Here is a 6076-nt window from a genome sequence, read left to right on the forward strand (position 1 = left end):
AGTATTCAAGCCTTATTTAGATATGTTTGTTATCGTATTCATTGATGACATATTAATCTGAGGAATGAGAAATATCATGGTAGCCATCTCAGAATAGTTCTCCAAACTCTAAAGGATAAGGAGTTATATGCTAAGTTCTCGAAATGTGAGTTTTGGCTTGAGTTTGTGGCATTCTTTGGCCATATTCTTTTTGGTGATGGAATTAGAGTTGATACCCAGAAAATAGAGGCAGTGCAGAATTGGCCTAGACCCACATCTCCAACTGATATTAGGAGTTTCTTGGGGTTGGTTGGATATTATAGAAGGTTCGTAGAGGGCTCCCCAACTATTTCATCCCTCTGACCAAGTTGACTCAGAAAACAGTGAAGTTTCAATGGTCTGAAGCTTGTGAGAAAAACTTTCAAGAATTGAAAATAGGTTGATTAGTGCCCCAATGTTGACCTTACCAGAAGGTACACAAGGCTTTGTGGTATATTGTGATGCATTTAGAGTTGGTTTGGGTTGTGTGTTAATGTAGAATGGTAAAGTTATAGCTTATGCCTCCAGACAGTTGAAAGTTCACAGGAAGAATTGCCTAACCAACGACTTAGAATTGGCTGCCATAGTATTTACTTTGAAAATATGGCGTCATTATATTTATGGTGTTTATGTGGATGTGTTCACCGATCACAAGAGTCTGTAGTACGTGTTTAGTCAGAAAGAACTTAGTCTCAAACAACGAAGGTGGTTAGAGTTACTCAAAGATTATGAGATGATTATCCTTTATCACCCAGGTAAGGCTAATATTGTTGTTGATGCCTTGAGTAGATTGTCTATGGGTAGTACCGCCCATTTTGAGGAAGATAAGAAGGAGTTAGCAAAAAATGTGCACAGACTTGCACGATTAGGAGTTCGATTAATGGATTCCACACAAGGAGGAGTAGTGGTAATGAATGGGGATAAATCATCATTAGTGTATGAAGTTAAGGAAAAAGCAAGACCAAGATCCCATTTTGCATGAATTAAAGGCAAATGTTCATAAGCAAAAAAGTATTGGTTTTTGACTAAGAGGGAGATGGTGTATTGAGGTATCAAGGTAGGTTGTGTGTACCAATCATGGAGGAAGCTCATAGCTCCAGATATTTTATCCATACTGGTTCCACAAAGATATATCGCGATTTGAGAGAAGTTTATTGGTGGAGTAGTATGAAGAAGGGCACTGCAGAGATTGTTGCTAAGTGTCTAAATTGCTAACAAGTTAAGGTAGAGCATCAAAGGCCCGGTGGTATGGCTAAGAATATAGAACTTTCAGAATGGAAGTGGGAGATGATCAATATGGACTTCATCACAAGTTTACTACGGTCTCGCAGACAACATGATTCTATTTGGGTGATTGTTGATAGAATGACGAAATCAACCCACTTTTGCTGGTAAAGACTACCCATACAACAGAGGACTATGCCAAGTTGTATATTCAAGAGGTGGTTAGACTTCATGGGGTTCCGGTATCGATTATTTCAGACAGAGGAGTGCAATTTACTACACAGTTCTGGAAATCTTTTCAGAAAGGCTTGGGTTCAAAAGTGAATTTAAGTACTACTTTTCATCCGCAGACAGATGGTCAAGCAGAGCGCACTATTCATACTTTAAAAGATATGTTGAGGGCCTGCGTGATTGATTTCAAGGGGAATTGGGATAATCACCTACCTCTCATTGAGTTCGCTTACAACAATAGTTACCACTCTAGTATCCAAATGGCTCCTTATGAAGCTCATTATGAGAGAAGATGCAGATCTCTTATTGGATGGTTTGAGGTTAGTGAAGCAGGGTTGATAGGACCAGACTTAATTCATCAAGCTATGGAGAAAGTGAAAGTCATTCAAGAGAGGTTGAAAACAGCGCAGAGTCGTCAGAAATCCTACATTGATGTTATGAGAAGGGAGTTACAGTTTAAAGTAGATGCTTGGGTATACTTGAAAGTTTCACCCATAAAGGGTGTTATGATATTTGGTAACAAAGAAAGCTCAGTCCCCGATATATTGGCCCTTATAGAATATTCAAACGAGTTGGTAATGTTGCTTAGGAGTTAGAGCTACCCTAAGAGTTGGCAGCGGTTCATTCAGTATTTCATGCTTCCATGTTGAAGAAGTGCATGGGAAATCCTTCACTTATCATACCTACTGAAGATTTTGGTATCAAGGATAGTTTATCTTATGAGGAGATCCTTGTTTAGATTCTAGACTGTCAGGTTCGCAAGTTGAGGACCAAGGAAGTAGCATCAATCAAGGTTCTTTGGAGAAATTCTAGACCAAGGTACTAATTCTCTTCTTAGTACTCTTTAATTTATATACTTGATGTGTTAGATTTGCTTGTTGGGTGTTTGAGCTAAGTGTTAGATGTTACACCCTTAGCCTACTAAGAATAATCTCATTCGAGGATGAATGTTCCTAAAGGGTAGATATTGTACACCTCATTATTTCAAAGAACTAGAAAGAGCTAGAATTACAAATAGTCATTTTTGGAAAGAATGAAAAATCTGGAAAATTGGTTATGTGAAGTTTGAGTTTTTGATCAACTTCAAACGACTATAAATCCTAGCTCATGATGATTTAGGTGTGCTACAAGATACCGTAGGAAAGATCCCTGAATTATCTTTTCAACGCCGCTAAGTTTTCTCAATTTCGAGTTCGTATGAATGAGATATGTCCATTTGAAGTTGGGTTGTCTAGATAAGAAAAGTCAAAACCAGATTTTGGAAGGGTATTTTAGTCTTTTCCATACCCAATTAATAAATTTCGTTTTTAGAAGTTTAATTGGGGTCTAATCAAAATTAGATCAGTTTACGCATTTACCAAAACATACTAGGGCTTGGAGAAAAGAGAAAAGAGGAGAAAGGAGAAGAAAAGTTCAAGATTCGTCAACTTCTTGCAATTTTGATTGTGGATTTCGCCAAGGATTCAATCCTACGAGGTATGTGAGATCACATAACGTTGGGTTAGTTCACCCACGCATCAATCATGATTCAATTCAACATAATTGTGTTCTTGAAAGAAAGTTTATGAGTTCTTGATGATATTTGTTTAAGTTCTTGTGGGTTCTTGTTGTTGGAGTTGTTGATAAGTTTCTTGAGTTTGATTCATGAAATTATGTGTGATTTTGAGTAGATTCCTTCATATTTTGGTGATATAGACGATTCTAAGTGTTTGGGAAAAGAACCAATTGAATTTAGAGGGTTTACAGTTGAAAAACGAGCAAGAAAATTCAGGAATTTTCTAGGGAGGGGGTTGGGGCGTCGCGCCTCTCAGAGCGCCCAAAAGGGAACTTTGAAATCTGAAGTTTCAAGGCTGGTGCCCCGCGCCATTCAGAGCCCCAGCGTCGCCAGGCCTTCTACCTTTTCCCACTTCTTTCCGTTTGAGTTCCCTAGCAACATACATAAGTTTTTTTAGTTGATTTCTACACTCTAAGGTACGTATAAACATCATTAAATAATCTATAAACATGAGATCATGAGCCTTAAATCCATAATTCAATTCAAGGAAAGTTAAGAGTCAAGCCAAGAAAATTTCATAGTCTTCCAAAAGTCTTTTACAAATGTTTTAACTTTGTTTTAAGGCTTGAGTTTTGAGTTGAGTAAAGAGAAGGAATAAAGCTCATTTCTTCAAAAGATTAAACGGGAACTAACTATTCCCAAGAGTTGAAATGTTTTCACATTTAAACAAGAAACAAAACACTGATTTTCAAGAGAGCCTTTGAGCTAATTTTGAGTAATTATCTCAAACCATAGAAAGAGTTTTTGTTTTTAAAACATATGAGCTGGGTATGTTTTGGGAGTAGTATTGAGCACTAATATGGGGATGAGTTCATAATAATTCAAGTCTCCATAAATCATGTAGCCATCGTGGGTAGAAAGGTCATACTTTTTAGATGACACCTTAGTCTTTTTAGCATAGACTAGTGGATCCACTTAGTTGAGGCGTTCTATATCACGGAAAGGTATAGGACAATTCTGGCAGCGTGGACGAGACGATGTATCATCACTTTAGCTCATAGTGATGGTTGTCGGTTAGAAAAACTCCCACAGTATTATATTACTTTATATGTAACCTGGGTTGTTATTGTATTTCTTTAATACATTGAGTTCTCAGCTACCGTTTTAAATGCTTTGTATAAACTGCCCCTTTATTGTTGTTTTACTTTGCATTTGAGTAGAGTATTTATGAGTATCATCACTTTAGCTCATAGTGATGGTTGTCGGTTAGAGAAACTCCCACAATATTATATTACTTTATATGTAAGTTGGGTTGTTATTATATTTCTTTAATACATTGAGTTCTCAGCTACCGTTTTAAATGCTTTGTATAAACTGCCCCTTTATTGTTGTTTTACTTTGCATTTGAGTTGAGTATTTATGAGTTAAGTAAAGCTAAGGTAAGTGTTCTTTTCAGATTTATTTCAAGCCTATGACATGTTAGTTTTCTCCTCGCATGATCATACATTCAATGTACCGATACCATTTTGCCTGCATCATTTTATGATGCAGATACAGGTAACTAGGATTAGCATCCGGAGCCTCGTTGATCCAGTTGAGCACTCAGAGTCAATTGGTAAGCCTCCTTGCTTTCAGAGGACCCCTTCTTACTGCTTTATAGTTAGTTCATGAGGATGTCGTGAGTCTTGTCCCAACGTCCATCTCAGTGTTAGAGGCTTCATAGATAGTTAGTTAGTTCGTTTGCCATTATCTTGTTATTGGCTTATGTTCAGATTTGAGTTGCCACTTTGGCTAAGTTAAATATTTATATCTAAAACATTCTAAGTTTAGTTTGAAACAGTTGAGTTATCTTGCATTTGAATTCTCTTCTTAATGCTTAAAGTCTTCTGCTGAGAGTCTAGTCAGACCAATGATTCGCTTGGGGCCAACAATGGTTCTCGAGTACCAGTCCCGCTCAGGATGTAAGTTTGGGGCGTGACACATTCGTGAGAGTATTACAGAGAAGGAAAATGAAGATCTGTGTAGAGATCATTCTCTTGATGAAGTTAAGAGAGTTGTTTTCAGCCTGAATGGTGCATAACAGTGTTGGTGGTCCTGATGGTTTGACATGTAAATTTTATCAAAGTTGTTGGGAGATAATAGGTCAAGACATTTTCATAATGGTCCAAGAGATTTTTAGGGATAACTCTCTACCCAAGTTAATTACTCATACTAATTTTATCTTACTGCCCAAAAAAGATGAGATTAACACATTTGTTGATTGGCGTGATTTAAGGCCAATTAGCTTGAGTAACTTTATCAACAAGATCATTTCTAGGGTTGTTTGGAAGGTTTACTACCCAAATTAATCTCTTCAAACCAACCAGGTTTAGTAGAAGTATTATTGAAAATGTGTTACTAACACAGGAGATTAGTATAGATATCAGAAAGAGGGGTAAACCTTCAAATGTTATTTTTAAGTTTGATATGGCTAAGGCCTATGATAGAATCTCTTGGTTTTTCCTGATGAAGGTGCTAAGGAAGTTGGGCTTTGCTGAAATTTTGTTGACCTGATATAGAGATTACTGGCCAATAATTGGTATTATGTTTTAATAAATGGACAATCACATGGTTTCTTTCATTCCACCAAAGGGGGTGAAACAGGGGAACCCTCTATCCCCTACACTATTTATACTGTTAGCTAAAGTTTTATCAAGGGCCCTAAATGTTTTATTTGAGGATAGACAATTTCAAGGATATGGAATGTCGAAATGGAGTGCTAATATAAATCATCTGGCCTATGAAGATGATATTATTATATTTAAATCAATCCACAAATATTCTTTGAAGAAGATTATGACAGTGTTGAAGAAAAATGAGACTCAATCACTCCAAAAGATTAACAGAGACTAGAGTACGTTTTATCTTCACCAAAAGCAATATGTGTATTTGAAAAAGAATCAACTCTTTTTATTTGATTGAGTATTTTCGTTAGATCATTATCTTCTACTTTTATTATTTCTCTTAACACTTTTAATTCAAAAAATAAATTTAAACCATCAATATCAGAATAACTATTACATGTTAAAGAAAGTTCAAGGTTAAGACACTATTTTTAAAAAATTCTCA

The sequence above is a fragment of the Solanum stenotomum genome, chromosome 4, assembly GCF_019186545.1.
Source record: "Solanum stenotomum isolate F172 chromosome 4, ASM1918654v1, whole genome shotgun sequence".
NCBI lineage: Eukaryota > Viridiplantae > Streptophyta > Magnoliopsida > Solanales > Solanaceae > Solanum > Solanum stenotomum.